Raw genomic sequence first — 18,028 nt, forward strand, 5'->3', positions numbered from 1 at the left:
TGTTGTCTTGCAGGTTCATAAGAATGTTAATAGAGTAGAAGATAAAACTACACAGTGGTTCAGTTCTTAAGCAGTTAGCCGAATAACTGAAAAGGGGGACTTTCTTCTTTTGATGTGCTAAAGTATGCTTTTTAAAAAAATCACCAATTTTGTTTAAATTCCTTTAACTACTTAGCCAGAAATTGTCATATTTGAAAGTGTACTGTGAAAACATGCAGTTCAAGAAACCAGTAGGCTAGTTCATAAAATAACTTTATTGTAACCTATATTGCCAAATAAGCTATTGCCAAATGGTTAATTTAATTTATAAATATGTTTCATAGAAAAACACTAAGAAGGATGAGAATAAAAAATTGTTTAAGCCAAGATTTAAGTTGGATGTCTGTACAAGTCCAATTCAGGATATAAATTAACAACCATCTCATTCAGTTATGAAAACAGATATCCTAGAAAACAAATATCCTAGAAAAAACTATTTCTGTGATGTAGCATATAATCTTGCCTTCTCTATATTGCTGATAAAATCATCAAATGAAACACAAATAGTGTTAGAAGAACATTATTATCTAATACTTATGTATCTTTTATTGTATCAGAGTCCCTGCTAGATGCATTCCATGTATTGTTTCTTTCCATCCCATAACCACTGTATAAGGCGACCTGTTAGAGACAATAATTTTAGCATTTCCAAGCACCATCCTGTCCTTTCCACCAATGTGAAGTCATTCTGCAGTTTCAGATGAATTCTGTTTACAGATCCATGCTTTGGTATAAATCTATAAGATACTGAATCTCATTCTTTCCATCATAGAAACCTTTCTGACTCTCTCTCATTCTTTCCATCATAGAAACCTTTCTGAAGTGTAGTCATGTGCCTCTAAATAGTTACATTTGTATGCAGTCTAATGGCTTGTCATATTTGATGGTTAGGGGAAGAATAGGCCCCTTATTTGAGTTATCGTGTAGATAGCTTGGCAACTCCAACAGCCTTTGACCACTCTGAGGTAAGCCAGCATTAGCATAAAACGTTAGAAAAATGGAGCCAGAGCTGTTATCAATGCAACTGAATCTTCTACCTCTTTATTTATGTGAACCAACCCATTTTAAATTTGAGAAGAATTTTATGAAACTTATAACCAAATATCCTAAAGGATTCATAGGCTTATTATTATCTTCATTAGATACAAGGGGGAAAGTGAGATTCAGAAATACTTATATTATTGCCTGAGAAAATATAATAAATTCTAGAATAAATATTTTGGTTCAGGAAGTCTGAGATTCAGAGTTATGATGTTTCATAACATAGAAGGCATTCCACCAAAAATCTCTCTTAAAAAAAAAAAAATTGGGGCTGGCAGGTGGCATGGTGGTTAAGGGTGCTGGACTCCCACATGGCCAACTGTGCTTCAAGTCCCAGAACTCTGGTGGCTTTCTCTTTCTCTCTCTCTCTCTTTTTTTTTTTCTCTCTCTCTCTCCATCCCTTTCTGGTCAAATTAAAATAAATAAATAAAATTAAATAAGATAATTTTTGAGAGGTTTTTGCTATAGGGCGTGTGTGCTCACCAGAAAGACAGAGACAGAGAGACAGAAAGCCAGAAATCACCTCCCCAGGGGATATAGTCATGCCGCAATCCCTTCTCCTCTATTCTCCTCTTGGGATCTTGGGCATGCACACACACACACACACACACAGGCACCCAGCATGAGTTTAAGCCACCGGGTCTGGGACCCGAACCACAGTCGACTACATGGGAGTCCAGTGACATAGCCATTATGCCAAATGCTGGTCCTAAATAAAATAAATATTTTTAAAATATTATAGCATTTACTATCAATATATTCAAGGAATTTTTAATAAGTGTTTCTTGGGCTGGCCTTGTGGCCCAGTGATTATAGGAGCCAGATCCCATGTCTAACCATGGTTTGAATCTCAGCCCTGGCAGCTTGAAAAACATGTAGGGTTCATGAGCAAGCCCCAAATCTAGACAGAATGAAAAAATGGAAAAGGGATTATGGTGTGACCATACCCAATCAGGGGATGCTTTCTCCTTGATCCCCTCCAGCTTCCTGTCTTTGGCAAGCAAGCACACCTGACTTCTGGTAATTAAAATATAAAAAAAGAAGTTCTTCTTATTAGTTTTTCATCTAGTTGGCAACTTTTTGTTGATGATTTAAAAAAGAAAGTTATTGGGCAAAGTGAAAGAAGGGATTGAGATAATTATTTAGATATTTTGGATCCTAAATACTTGAGTTATTCAGTATAAAAAAGAAATTTTGAAAACATAAATAATTCTAATAATTGTTCTATTTCTCTAACTTAAAATCATTTTTGAGCCCTTGAGTGTCCTCTGTCTTTGACGTATTGAACAGTCTACTTATGGAAAGGCAGGGAAAATATGAGTTTAGTGGATTAGATGTTGGGGATCCTTTGATTAAATCATTATAAGGCCTTGAAGGAGTTTGTGATATTGATCAGTCTTCAAACCTCACCATCTTCTTCTATAAAAATTAGTTAATAACACCTCTCTCACCTGCTTGTTGAACAGATAAAATATGATAAGAGAACCATGACTGACAGAGAGTGAACTTCCAGTAAGATACCTAAGTCATATAAAGTGTTTTGTGAATTCTGTAAATTATATACTATACCTAATTTTTTAAGGTTTTGCCATAGGACACACATGCTCACTGGAGAGATAGAGAGAGGTAAAGAGGGAAAGTGAGAAATCAATCCCCTTCCACAAGAGGGAAGGCTATGCCTCAATCTTCTTCATTCTCTTCCTCAGATTTTGGGCACATATACACACTTGCCTGGCATGATTTTCAATCTGCCAGATGTGGGATTCAAACTGAAGTTGGCTATCTAGGATTCTAGCACCCTAACCACCACACCACCTGCTGACCTCCCATACCTAATTTTTTTAAAAAATTCTCTAAGCAATATGTTTCCTTAGATAAATGTTGTCAATTTATTCCTTCTCAACAACATAAAAGGGCACTAAGCAAAACTCAATGGTTTATTATACACATTTTCATACTTTATATCCATATTCAAGGTTCTACTTAGGATTCTAGCACCTTAACCACCACACCACCTGCTGACCTCCCATACCTAATTTTTTTAAAAAATTCTCTAAGCAATATGTTTCCTTAGATAAATGTTGTCAATTTATTCCTTCTCAACAACATAAAAGGGCACTAAGCAAAACTCAATGGTTTATTATACACATTTTCATACTTTATATCCATATTCAAGGTTCTACCTCATATAGCAAAAAGCAGAATAAATAAATAACTAAATAAATAACCTTCTTACTTCTCCTTGTTGCATGATGTGTTCGAAAGAACATTGATTTGTAATTGTAGAATTTATAAAGTTGAAATCTTGATTCTGTTGCTCACTAATCATACAAATTGGACAAGTTGCAACCTTCTCTCTTGTTTGTGAAAAATTAGAAGAATGTTTTTATGGAATGGATGAGCATATTAAAACAGATAGCTTCAGCCACAGTATTAATAAAAATAAAAGGTATAAAATGGCTCTCTAAATTGTTCATTACTTTGATGTTCATTGCCAGGCATCCACCTTGTGTATCTCCTCATTTTTACTGAAGTGATCCCCTCAGAGTTTTCTTTCATGTGTGGAAGAATCAGTACCATTTAATGATTAAAACTTATTCTTTTTGAAATCAGAAAATCTGGTAAGAATGTTCATCTGAATGTGCTGAATAGAGTTCAAAGTGAGGTTTAAAAGAGAATCAAACAGTGGCTATTTTTCCCTGTTTCAGGCCAGTAAATGAAATTATTTTAAATGCCATTGGAAAGTATTGCTTCAAACACCTGACCTGACTTGAAAAATGTATGGTCCTTTAGAAGTCTTTGTTTAATTTTATTTGTAAAACATAAAACTGAAATTTTCATGAACATTAGAATTCAAAGATTATTTCTATCATCTTATACTCCAGTGATCAGTTCTAACAAGGGGCCATATTAGCATGCGGGTACTTGTGTTTGTGTTTTACTCCTTTTCCAATTTTTGTTCTTGGAATTAGGTATCCCCTTGAAACTCATTAATGCTTCACATGCATGCTTGTGTACACACATACACACACACACACACACACACAGAGAAACCCCACATAATATAGTATATCTTAATGATATAGATCCAAAATCTCTTATTTATACATGTATGAAATTTTTAATCTGAAAAGCATAAATAATTGCTTTAGTTCTCAATTTTTTATATGCTTCAATGAGCCTTAAATTTTACTCTTTTAAATTAACTTTGCTTTTATCCCAATAGACTAGCATTATGTAGCATATATTAAATATGTAAAGAAGATGCTTTATAATGCATTATCTCCACCAAGGTAATTTAAGGCTCTCTTTCAAAGAAAAAGATTGAATGTGTAGAATGATAATAAGTTAACTGTTTACTTTTATGTCATCCTATTTCTATTACAAACAATAATGGTTCTCTAAAAAATAACGATAAAAATTAGCAGAACAAAGTAATAGTCTAAAAAAAAAACCTGAGCAGGTGCAGAGTAATGTAGTATTCAGGAGAGAGTAATGGCAACCTTTCCCTTAGGGCATTTGTGGTATATGTATTAAGCATTAGTGCTGAGTCTGTGGGAGATTGGCTTATACAAAGAAAACCAAATTGAAAGTAAAGGCCCCTGTAAGGGAGTTGTATATTGTGTAGGGACTATCTATCATCTTATGCTCCTGAGAACAGTTCTAACAAGGGGCCATATTAGCATGCAGGCACTTGCGTTTTATTCCTTTTCCAGTTTTTGTTCTTGGAATGAAGTATTCCCATGAAACTCATTAAATCTCCTATTTCTGCAGCTGACACTTTACTCAGGCATGAATAATCTAAGCGGTAAACAGAATGTTGATATAAATATGCAAGTGTTTTTGATGAAACAGAACATAATAGGTAACTAAGAAACTGAGAGACTCGTAGGCACAAAAAAAGAACATTGTACTTCTTTTATTGTGTGTAGTTATGGGAAACTCTAATGTGAGGTTTAAATGCTTTTTGAAATGCATTGTTAGAACTCTAAAATTGTCAAGTGCTCATATAGGTGAAAGATATTAATAATATTAAAAATATGTAATGCATGGGATAAGAAAATTCAAGTAAATAGTTATAAATTCACTTTCCTTATCACCTTTAAAAATATAAGGGGACTTCAAAAATTTCATGGAAAATTGAGTTAAAGTACAACTTTATTTTAATGCAAAAAGAAAATTCAAGCACCTTTTTCATAATAGGCATTTTCCATGAACTCTCAGAAGACGCTTTGTACTATCTTTCATACAAGATAATAATGAGGAAGAGAATAATTATGTGATACATTTTTGGAGATGCTTGCCTATCTGAAATAAATAAGCTTGGGCTCACAAATTTACATAAACTGAGATAATGGACTGTCTACTTTGAAAAAGTAATTGTGTATCTCAAGGAAACAAATTAAAATTTAAAAAGATTGGAATTACATCAAACTAAAAGGCTTCTGCAGAGCAAAGGACAAAAGAACTAGGGTGAAGAGACAACCCTCAGAATGGAAGAAAATATTTGCAACTATGCCTCAGACAAGGGATTTAAAACCAGAATATATAGGAAACTCAAGTAATTCAACCATAAAAAAACTAATAATCCACTTTTAAATATGGACCAATGAACTGAACAGACAACACTCCAAGGAAGAAATGTAAATAGCAAGATGCATCTGACATACATACAACCTCACTTATAAGAAAAGTGCAAGTCAAAACTACAATGAGATACCATTTAAGCCTAGTGAGAATGGCTATGATTAAATAAAAAGAATGACAAGTGCTGGCAAGGCAGTGGTGAAAAGGATACTCTCCTACACTATTGGCAGGAATGTAAATTAGTACAAACATTGTAGAAAACAATATGAAGATTCCTCAAAAACTTACAAGTAGAATTGCCAGATGACCTAGTAATCCTACTCTTTGATATTTGTCCAAAGGACAGAAAAATACACAGTTGGAGAGATATCTCAATGTCCATGTTTATTGCAACATTATTCACAATTGTTAAGACATGAAACCAACCTAAGTGTCTATGAACTGATGACTGGATTGAAAATCTGTGACATACATATACTATGGAATACTACTAAGCCATAAGAAAAAATTAGACCCTATCATTTGATTCAAAGTGGATGAATACAGAAGATTTAATGCTAAGTGTAATAAGCTAGAATCTGTATAGCTCTGCTCAATATATACTGAATGTTTGCACTCTATGCCAGAAATTAAATGATCTTAATATATGATAGAAGGGAGGATAATGTAGATAATAGAGACTTTAAGGGAGGGAAGTAGATGGGAGAGGGTGGGTGGGAGGAGCAGAGGGAAGGAACATCTAATTGATAAAGGAATGTGGGACCAGTAGTTGGTTTAATGGCTATGTCACTGGACTCCCATGTAGTTGACCGTGGTTCGAGTCCCGGACCCAGTAGCTTAAACTCACGCTGGGTGCGTGTGCATGTGTGCCCAAGATCCCAAGAGGAGAATGGAGGAGAAGGGATGGTGGTGTGGCCATCCCCCCGGGGGGTGATTTCTCACTTTCTGTCTCTTTCTGTCTTTCTGGCAAGTGAATGCGCACTATAGCAAAAACCTTTCAAAAAAAAAAAAAGAATCTATAAAGGAATGTTAAGTTCTCTGTTAAAAATGATGTATACATGGGGCCAGCAGGTGGCATGGTAGTTAAAGTGCTGGACTCCCACATGGCCAACCACAGTTCAAGTCCTGGACTTGGTGGCTTGCTTTCTCAGTCTCTCTCTCTTTCTGTTTTTCTCTAGTCAAATTAAAATAATAATAATAATAAATAAAATCAACATAAATAATCTTTTTAAAAAAAATTATATTTGTGATATTATCCTTGATTTGACTGTCATGTATCACAAGTATATGTTGAAAACCATATTGTGTGCTACAGAGATGTACAATGATGGAATCTAAACAAAAAATAATAAATACAAAATTAAATTTAAAAATGACTATATGCCGGGGCCTGCAGGTGATGCAATAGTTAAGCGCACTGGATTCCCACATGGCCAACCACAGTTCAAGTCCCAGACCTGGCAGCTTGCTTTCTCACTTCTCCAATCTCTCTCTCACTCTGTCTGTCCCTCTCTGGTCCAATTAAAATAAATAAATAAATTCAAATAAAATAATTCTTTTAAAAAATGACTATTTGCACAATAACACTCATCAAATTGGCAAAAATTAATGTTTGATAACACTCATAGGAAAATAGAACTCCTACTTAAAATTCCTCAGGAGTACAATTTTGTTTTGGCTAGTGAATTCAGAAATGAACATTCTCCACCCCAGTTCCCCATGCCTGGGTGCTGCCATAGAGAACACAGGCTGTGCACAAGGGTGCCAGTTGTAGCTGAATTAGTGAAAAATTGGTTTCTATGTAATTACTAACATAACAAAAATAAATTAGAACCATAACTAACATTACACTTAAAGTCCATGCCTCATAAATTATAGATTTAAACATAAGAACAAAGTTTTTAAAAAATGATTAAAAAAAAGCGTGGGGCATTTATTGTTTTTATTGGATAGGAAGAACAAAAACACAAAAAATAATAACACGGAATATATATGAAACCTTGTTAAAGTATTCCATGTTAAAATGACAAGCTTTGTTTCAGAAAGAGAGACTATAAACTAAAAATATGTATTTTTATACTTGTAAAGATACTAAAAATGCATATAATACTGTTTTTCAGAATAACTCAGAAAATTATTACGTGTTATTTGAAAAAACAAAACCAAAAAAAGAGAAAATAAAGGATATAAGCAGGTAATTCACAGAAAATATCATAAAATTATATAAATATATGGTAACCTTTTTATTCTCTGGAGAGAATTTTTTTTTCTATAGGGCGTGTGTGCTCACCAGAAAGGCCGAGAGAGACAGAGAGACAGAAAGCAAGAAATCACCCCCAGGGGGGATGGCCACGCCACAATCCCTTCTCCTCCATTCTCCTCTTGGGATCTTGGGCACACATGCACATGTGCCTGGCGTGAGTTGAAGCCACCAGTTTCAGGACTCAAATTGTGGTTGACTACATGGGAGTCCAGTGACATAGCCATCACACCAACTACTGGTCCCATTATATGGTATCTTTTAAATGTTCTCACCACAAAAAAAAAAAAAAAAAAAAAAGTAGTTTAAGTGATGGATATGGTAATTAGCCTGATTTGGTCACTCTACTATATATATATATGTGTATATATATATATATAAAAAATGAAAAAAAGTTAAATTTCACTAGTAATCACAGAGATAAAAGTTTAAATAATATTTTCATACTGTTTCACGCTGACTAAATTGACAAAACTGAGACAGTTTGACATTAAATGGGGGTAAATACATGTAAAACTGTTGATTCTCTTAAAATAGTGTGAATGCAGACTAGCAGAAATACATAAGATAATTTGGCAATATTTAGCAAATTCAAAGATGTCTATGTACCTTGATGAAGTAATTACACTTTGAAGCATATAACTTAGCGAGATTCTAGCACACATGTTTTAAGTTGCAGGTACAAAATATTCAGAGTATTTTAAAAAATAAAATCTGATCAGGTTTTGGGTTCTGTCATTTAACTTCTGAGTTTTTCTAAATCTAGATTCATGCTATTTTTTTCTTGTTTTAGATTTTTGCCATAGGTTGAGTATACTGACCAGAGAGAGAGAGAGAGAGACAAAGTGAGAAATCACCCCCACCCTCCAGGGATGATGACCTTGCTATAATCTCTTCTCGGATTTCCTCTTGAGACTTTGGGCATGCACACACATGTGTCCAGTGTGTTTTTCAAGTCGTGGAGCCTGGAGACGTGAACTATGGATTCGACCAGGTGGGATCCAGTACCAATATCACCACGACCACACCACCTGCTGGCTCCACCCATATATTTATCTCATTTTCTTGATATCTTTATTTTGAAATAGTAACTATGGTTTTGAAATTAATTTTTCTGTGTCTGTGTATTTTCTATCTATTTATCTATCTATATGTATATATAAAATATATAAAATTGAACTATCATCTATTGCACAATGTATCTATCATCTATATATTATTTATCTATTTATCTATCTAATTCCACGTATTTTCTGGAGTCCTTTTTATTGTGTGGATGCTATTTCATTCCTTATTTTTACATATGCAATTCAACCTTAATATTTTCATGTTGCTCATTTTTGCATGCAATTCGCTTTTCTGAACTTTCAAAATGACTCCCTTTGTATTTACAGCTTTATAGAGCTCCCCTTCCTGTAGTTTCTTCTGCTTGCTTGTGTCCTGAGATTCCTGGCTCTGCTTTCTGTCCCACCTGAACATCCTTTCCGTACTCTGATACCGAAGACATGCTAAATCTGGATCTCACTCCCAGCAGTTACTCCTTGGGGCCCTGTCCTGGATGTGAGTGTTAGCAGGTAAATTTCAATTCATATTGGGCAAGAGTGTCCCTACCTCCTTCTTTCTTACTGCATGCTCTTATTTGAAGCATACTAAACCTTTCCCAGTTCAGTGCTATTACTGGCTATCAGCACGTTCCACTGAATAGTTATTGGCTGTTGGGGTGTTCTTCCACCTAACCATGCCCCTATTGCTTTGTCCTATTTCCCCTGCCCTGATACTCCTCCTGTGCCACCAAACACAGATGCATGCACAGATCTTGTGGCTACTGCTGGTTTATCTCCCATGCATCTGTATTTGAGAGCTTTTCTGTACACTTAATCAACTAGTTATTCTAGAAAAGTGTCAATGGATTTGGTTTTGCTAACTTGATGCTTTTTCTAATTTCACATGAAAATTTAAGAAGATTCAAAAACTGAGCTTGTCACTACAGCCTTCATCTTTTCAGAGATGGTTTAAATACTAATTTAAAAAATACAAATATTACAAAGGTTCAGCACAGAGGAAGTTGAATAAAGAAATCGTAATATAAAATAAACTGCCGCAATCTTTGAAATGAACTAAATATACCTAAATCAATAAAAAGTGATTATTTTTAAATGCTGGTGTTTTAGGATCAATATGACTGAGTAAATCATCATCTTTCCCATGTCTCTAGGAAAAATTTTTAAGCAAAGAGAACTGTTTAGTAACATGTGCATTCATTAGCTGCATAACAAATGTAAAACTTGGTGGCTTAACACAGTTATCATTGCAGCTACATCTGCAGGTTAGCTGGGCTCATCAGTGCAGCTCTGCAGCAGGCAGTGGTGACTGATAGCTCCACTTCTCACTGCAGGTCTTTGTGTCACATGAGGTGGTTCTGCTTCATGTGTCTCCCATCCTTCTTGGACCAGTAAGCTAGCCAGGGTAGTAATGACAGAGACTAATAGTGAAAGCAACGACACAAAGCCTGTTACGATCAAGGCCAGGAACTGGCAGACTATCATTTCTGCCCATTCGTTGCCCACCACATCAAGTCACATAGCCAAACCCCCCAGGGCCAGTGACAAGAGGATGGACATGGGGAGAGGTGAATAAGTGGGACCAAAATGTTATTGACCAAAACCTGTGAACTCTATTTTTGGCAAATCAATTGTCTAAAAACAATACTCAGATTCAACATTTCTTGTAGCCCTTCCCAAAGTCAATAGGCTCACACAGGCATTTCATGGAATAAATTGAATAAGAAACACTGCAGAGAAATCACAGTGTGTTCACTGGAACTAGATATCAGAGGGAGAAAAATGAACTTTCTGTAAGTGAAATTTGTTTTCATCATGCAACAATCAGGTTTCTTCTTTACCACCAGAGGTGGAAATAGATGCCCCCAAGGACTCGTTTAATTCGAAAGTGAAAATGAAGCATAGCCTCAATATACATCACAGAAACAAGCCATAATTGCAGGAAGCAGTTTGTTTCTGTGGTAGCAGCAATGAAGCAATTTATTGCGTGTGCACATCAGACAGTCTGTGACTGTAGAGTGGCAAAAAATTTTAATATATGAAGAATGCTTACCAGAAATTAAACTATAACAGAAATGAAAATGTCACCTAAAAGTCTACAATGTTTTACAATTAGTAAAGCTATACTTCTGTGAAAAACATATAAAAATATAAGTTTAAAAAAAAACTACCGGTTACTATAGTCAATAATAATGTATTGTTTCTTGAAAATTGATCACAGAATAGGTTTTTTTTATATTAATTAATTTATTTATATATTTATTTTTGGAGAGGTTTTTGCTATAGGGCCTGTGTGCTCGCCAGAAAAACAGGGAGAGACAGAGAAACAGAAAGTGAGAAGTCACCCCCCAGGGGCCATTATGCCAATTATTGGTCCCAGATTTTTTTTTTGGGGGGGGTAGATATTTTAAACTTTATTTTCTTTCTCTTTCTTTCTTTCTTCCTTTCTTTCTTTCCTTTAATTTGACCAGATAGGGACAGAGAGAAAGAGAGGGAGAAAGTGAGAAAGCAAGCCACCGGTTCAGGGCTCAAACTGCACTCGACCATGTGAGAGTCCAACACCCTTAACCACCACGCCACCTGTCAGCCCCATCATAGAATAGAATTTAAGTGTTTTCACAACACACACACACACACACACACACACACAATAAATATGTGAAGTATTTCATATTTAATTTGCTTGATAGAGCAATTTTGTAATGTATACATATTCCAAAACAACATATGCATAGTAAATACAAATGATTTTGTCAATTTTTTTGAGAGTTTTTTTTGCTATAGGGCGCGTGTGCTCGCCAGACAGACAGAGAGAGATAGAGAGACAGAAAGCGAGAAAACACCCCCCAGGGGGGATGGCCATGCCGCAATCCCTTCTCCTCCATTCTCCTCTTGGGATCTTGGGCACCCACGCACATGCACCCGGCATGAGTTTAAGCCACCAGGTCCAGGACGTGAACCACGGCCGACTACGTGGGAGTCCAGCGACATAGCCATTACACTAACTGCTGGTCCCAGATTTTGTCAATTTAAAAATAATTATGTAAATAATGTTTTAAAATAAAGATCTATAGAGAGAAGTTTTCTCATGTCCTCTTGCCTAGGTAATTATTTATTATCTTTGTAAGTTTAAAATTTTATCTACCTAAATCATACAGTTCCTTCTTAACTGTCCTTTTTTTTTCCTCCCCCCCCCCACAGTTGCAGTTACTCACGTATAACCATGGTTTGAACATACTGCATGGAAAATTCTATACACAAACAATTCATAAGTTTTAAGTTGTCCACCATTCTGAATGGTAAAATCACATGCTGCCTAACTCCATCCCTTCTTTACCACCAAAAGAAGGGTGAGTATAGCACAATAAGATATTCTGAGATAGAGAGACCACATCCACATAACTTTTATTAAAGTTTATACTTTCCCTGTTTTATTTTATTATTAGTTGCTGGTAATAATCTCCTATTGTGCATAATTTTTAAATTTACTTTATCATAAGTATGTATGCAAAGGAGAAAAGCATATTATGTAGAGGATTTTAAACTATTTATGGTTTCAGGCATCCACTGGGGGTCTTAATATATAACCCCATAGAAGTGGAAACTACTGTGTATGTTTTTAAATATTACATTATTCTGAGTTTATCATAGCAATCAAAACTATGGCAATGCAACTATATTTATTTTCCTATGAGAGAAGGACCATGGTGGGTGAGTGAGTGAAGAAAAAGTCATGGGTATGTTTTTAACAAGATTTCATCAATGTTTTCCTGTCTTAGCCTCCAAATTAAATAGGATAACAGGTGCATGCCACCATGTATGATCTGTCTAGGTTGGGCCATGAACCAACTTGGACTTCCTATGCACTATCAGCTACCCTGCTGCTGCGCCTTCTCACGTGACACCACAGCTGGGTTTAAAATTCTTAAATGTAAATTCCAGTGTCTTTTTAAAAAATAAATCTTTGTCTAGACTTGTTTTCTATGTTTGTTTGTTTGTTTGTTTGTTTTTGTCAGAGGCCATGTGTGTTTGCTATTAGAGACATAGAGACAGAAAAAGAGAGGGGAAAGTACTACACAGTAGAGTGCAGTCATGCTGCAATAATTTCTCTTCCATTTCCCCAACCTGATAGGATTTTGAGTAGTCACTCATGCTGTGGTTTTTCAAAGATTTGAAAAACTGGCAAGACAAGGATTTGAACTATGATCGGCCATGTGGGATTCAGGGGGGCAGACAGTGGTAAAGCAATAAAACACCATGCTCTACAAGGCTGATCCATGTGGGAAGATTCTGGGTTTACATGGGAAGACCTTTCACATTACACCAGGTACATGAATGCTCATGATCCAAGACTGGTTGAGACATGATGGATCATGGCATGAAGACCTTCTTTAGAGTACTGTCTCTTTGTCTCTGTTTTTCTCATTCATGAAAGAAATACATTTAAAAATAAGTGGTAGGAGAAAATAAGAGGAAATACAGGAATGCTTTCTAAAACAGCATTTTTCGAATTCTCACTGAAGAGAAGTGAGTATATTAAAATAATGAAGCTAAGATTAATATTTTATAATCCATAGAATGAAATGTGTATACATTTTTCTCACAGAAGCTTTTCAAGTTATACCAATATTGAGATCATTAGCTAAGTCAATTCCTTAAAAATTTTCTTTTAAATTGTCATTTAATTCTTGTTACAAGCCCAAACACCAACATAACTCACATAGTCATCATGCCTAAAACAAAACAAAGCTATCAAAAATAAAGACCAAAAAAAATAATAAAAATAAAAAGAACACAAACTCAAAATCAAAGTAGAAACAAACTAGTTAAACCACATAAGAATCAAAATGCAACTGGGACCAACAACAACAACAAGAAAAAGGAACTGTGGAATACTCCATGAAAAATAGAAATAAAGAAAATAAGTATTATGAAATAGAAATAACTACAAAGAATAAGAAGCAAAGTAATAGATGCAGAGGATAAAGTTAATAGGGAATATGAATTTGTAATTGAAGACTCTATTAAAGGAAACTAAAATAATGAATAAAACAAATTTCTAGAAGTATAACTGAAGAAAGCTTTTCTGAACTACAAGGAGACTTAAATCTATATACTACATGTGCATGCTTTGTACTAGGAAAAATAACTAGGAACAATCAGTAAGAGATACCAGTATTCTAGTAAGCTTATTGTAGATACTTCAGTGACAAATCCTTTCTGAGTTAACAGAAAAAAGATTAAGTTATGTGTGTCAATCTGGGTACAGAGAGGCTACTGATATAAATGTCTGAACACTAATACTGTCACATCAACATTTTTTGACAAATAAAAGAAATACATTAAAAACACACAAGATGACATTAATTCAAAAATTCTAGGAAGAAGAGATGTTACTTCAACGTTCTAAGTTATTACTATTTACTGACATTTGTGACTTTAAATTTTTGTTTAAAATGCCTTAAATGTATCCAATAGGTTATGATATATACTATTTTAATTTTTTGACTTTCAATTATTAAGTGCATTTGGTTTATCATTTTTCTTTGGTCAAAAATTTTAAAGTCTTTTTAATTTTAAATGCTGGTTAGTAGAGGCTTTTGGTTTTCTGGTATTAGTATTAATTACTAGTTTCATTGCATCATTGTCAAAGATGTTAATGAAATCTTTGTACTTGGAAGTATTTATTGAGCTTCTACTTATGTTATGATATGTAGTCAATTTTTATGAATGCTCTACAGTTGCTAAAAAAAAACCTTCTGTTTTTATGACAAAGAGACATACACATACATGTACTCATCTATGGTATGTACAAACATAAAATTTCTGTAACTAATTATGCTATTAGGTTTAATAATATAAATATGGCTGTATCCTCACTGAGATATCACAAAAACCAACAAGTTCTGAAAAAGAAGAGCAACAAACTAGCCTAGTTAGATACAAAAACAGTATAAGGTCTCAGTAGTGAAAACGTAGTACCGGTGCAAAAAAAAAAAAAGATAAACAAATGGAACATAATAGGAAATTACGAAGCAGGTCCAAATATTAATACAGAAACAATTTTAGTAATTTTTATAGGTGGCATCTCAAATCAATGGAAAAGTTAGCAAATAGTTTTGAGACAACTAAAAAAAAATAATGTTAGATCTATCCCTCATATGCTATGTCATAATAAATTCCAAATAAATCAAAGATAAGATGTAAAAAAAAAAGAAAAGAAAAAATTAGAGGAATATATGTGAAATTTTTAACTATAATGAAAAAGTCCAATAAATCTAACTAAAATGCTAAATAAACTCTCCATGACAAAGAACATTATAAAGAAAGCCAAAAGGCAAATAGTAAAATGACAAAAATATTTATAGTTCACAGTATTAACAGAGTACTTATCAAATTAATACAAAAAGTTTGCCTACATATTGGTAAGTCAAAATCTGATAACTCAATAGAATATTGGGAAAAGTTAACAGATAATATTGGCATCAGTAGGTGGCATGGTGGTTAAGGCGCTGGACTCTCTTGTGGTTGACAATGGTTTCAATCCTGGACCCAGTGGCTTGAGATTCAAGTCAGGTGTGTGTGCATGCATATGTGCCCAGGATCCTGAGAGGAGAATGGAGGAGAAGGGATTGCAGCATGGCCATCCCTGTCTCCAGCGGGTGATCTCTCATTTTCTGTCTCTCTCTCTCTCCAGTGAGCACACATTCCCTATTGCAAAAATCTCTCTCTCAAAAAGAAAAAAGAAAATATAAGTGTGTCTTAAACATGGAAAAATGCTTAACTTTGGTTATAATAAGAGAAATTCAAATGAAAACACATTAAGTTAGACTTTTTTGATGCTTGACTGGACCAATACATAATGTATTCATGCTGGAAGAAATAAATAAATAATAAATGTTTTTTAAAAATGTATTGGAAGCATATATAGAAATGGGTACTCTCACACATTCCTGTTGAGGAAAACTTCATTATGGGGCACCCTCTCTGCTATGTCTGTCTGTCTGTCAATCTATATACCTATCTTCTATTTATCTATCTATCTCCCTTTTCTCTTTCTCTCTCTTTTCCTCTGGCAGAATCCTTGCTCTTGAAGAAATAAGTTGGCATATTGTAAGCTATCCTATGGAGAGGCCTATCTGGCACAAAAGGAAGGTCTCTCACCAAAAGCCAAGAAGGAACTGAGGTTCTCAGCTTCTAATCAACTGAATCCTAAAAACAATTGTGTGAATGACCATGGAAGCAGATCTTCCCTCACTCAAGCTTTCAGATGAGAACATAGACCTAGTTAATCCTTAACTGTAACCTTGTAATAATTTGGGGGCAGAAGAATATAGCTAACCTGTGCCTGAATTTGGGCCCGCAGAACGTGTTATGCAGCAATAGATGATTAATATGACTCATATGTGCATAAATATGTGTGTATACACATGTATACACACACACTATGTATTACTGCATTATTTGAAATTGCTAAAAAATAGAAATAACCTAAATGCTTATCAATAGAATTGTAGTTAAATATTTTAAGGTTTATTCCTAAGATGAAACATGCTACACTGAGAAAGGAAAGGATGTTCTTTATGTACTGATATTAAAAAATAATATAAGTGAAAGTCAATGTACAGAACAGTATGCAGAACATTTCTTTCTACATTACAATCATTTCTTGAAGGATACACACAAAAAAACTTGTAACCATGGGTACTTATTTTGAGGGACTGAAGTGGGTGGAAACTGGGTGGTTAAAGTACAGAGGTGGGAGGAAGACTTTTAACTCTATAGTTATTTATGCTTATTGACTTTCAAACTATGGGAATAGATGAGCTATTCCACAAATTGGTTAATTATTTGAATGCTTAAAGGGAAAAATATATGAAATATGTAACAGAAATGCATTTGCTTTTTTAAAAAAACAATGTTGAACAAGAAAAAGCAAGTTACATTTTGCATGATAGATATATGCATATATATTTTAATAGAAGTGAAATAACTATATAATTTATTGATACTTGCTGATGCAATAATCATTCAAAGCAATGAATAGTGATGATATGTTTAAATTTAGGCTCATAATTATTTCCAAAAAAAGAAAGACGTAAATAGGATCATAGAAGGGGAATCTAGGGAAATTTAACTGTATCTTTTTTTATAAGAATCTTTTTTTTAAAAATGTATCTCTCTTTATTTATTTACTTTAATTTGACTAGAGAGAGACAGAGTGAGAGAGAGAGGGAAAGTGAGAAAGCAAGTCACCAGGTCTGGGACTTGAACTGTGGTTGGTCATGTGGAAATCCAGCACCCTTAACCACCATGCCACCTGCTGGCCTCAATTTACATTTTTATTTCATATTAGACCAGAGAAGCTTTTAAAAAAAGATAGATGAATGAAAATACTTGGGGATTTTAGAATAAGTTTTTTAAAGTCATTTAAATATATTTTATATATCTAATGATATTAACATTAACTGAAATTCTGTAAAAATTCATATGAAATCTATAAGTAGCTATAAATTGAATACCTATTGGACCTATTTAAGTGTATTCACACAAAGAAACAAGTACTCATGTATCTATCTTCAATACTAAAAATGATGGTAAAAAATGACATGATCAGGACTCATTGATGGCTAATTACTCCACCAAATAGCTTCATTTTATGTCCATAATAAGCAAATCACTTTATAATACAGCTGAAGTTCACTTTGTCATAACCAAGCGTTGTGAGCTCACTATGACAACTAAAACTAAAACAAATCAAACAAATGAAAAGTGTAATATTTCAAGCAAAGCTATCCAATAACAAGTATATGCATTCACTTAAAAGGTAAGGTTTATAACATCAATTTAATATAATCGAGGTATTTTTCTGGCATTCAGGGGTCCTTTTGTTTAACCTATTATCCAATATTAAGATAGAAGATGGTGTTTCAACTTCTATTTCTACCCAGTTGGTCCTTATTATGATTCAGAGCATGTTCAATTCCTCATGGCATAAACCCTTTCAAATATTCGGAGATTGTTTAAAGTATCTTCTAAA

General features: G+C 34.1%; 1 long non-coding RNA gene across 2 annotated transcripts in view; it reads left to right on the forward strand.

Annotated features, from left to right (window-relative positions):
* LOC102478073 (uncharacterized) overlaps window positions 1-12,896 on the forward strand; it is a 37,037-nt gene extending 24,141 nt beyond the window's left edge. Inside the window, exons 2-4 of one of the 2 annotated variants that reach the window (XR_333738.1) lie at window positions 9,322-9,501; window positions 12,190-12,338; window positions 12,821-12,896. This is a non-coding gene — a long non-coding RNA (uncharacterized LOC102478073). Of the gene's footprint in view, window positions 1-9,321; window positions 9,502-12,189; window positions 12,381-12,820 lie in introns of those variants that run through there. The other variant, XR_333737.1, reaches the window with a different exon arrangement.
* The last annotated feature ends 5,132 nt before the right edge of the window (window positions 12,897-18,028 follow it).

Source organism: Tupaia chinensis, unplaced genomic scaffold (genome assembly GCF_000334495.1).
Source record: "Tupaia chinensis unplaced genomic scaffold, TupChi_1.0 Scaffold000085_1, whole genome shotgun sequence".
NCBI lineage: Eukaryota > Metazoa > Chordata > Mammalia > Scandentia > Tupaiidae > Tupaia > Tupaia belangeri.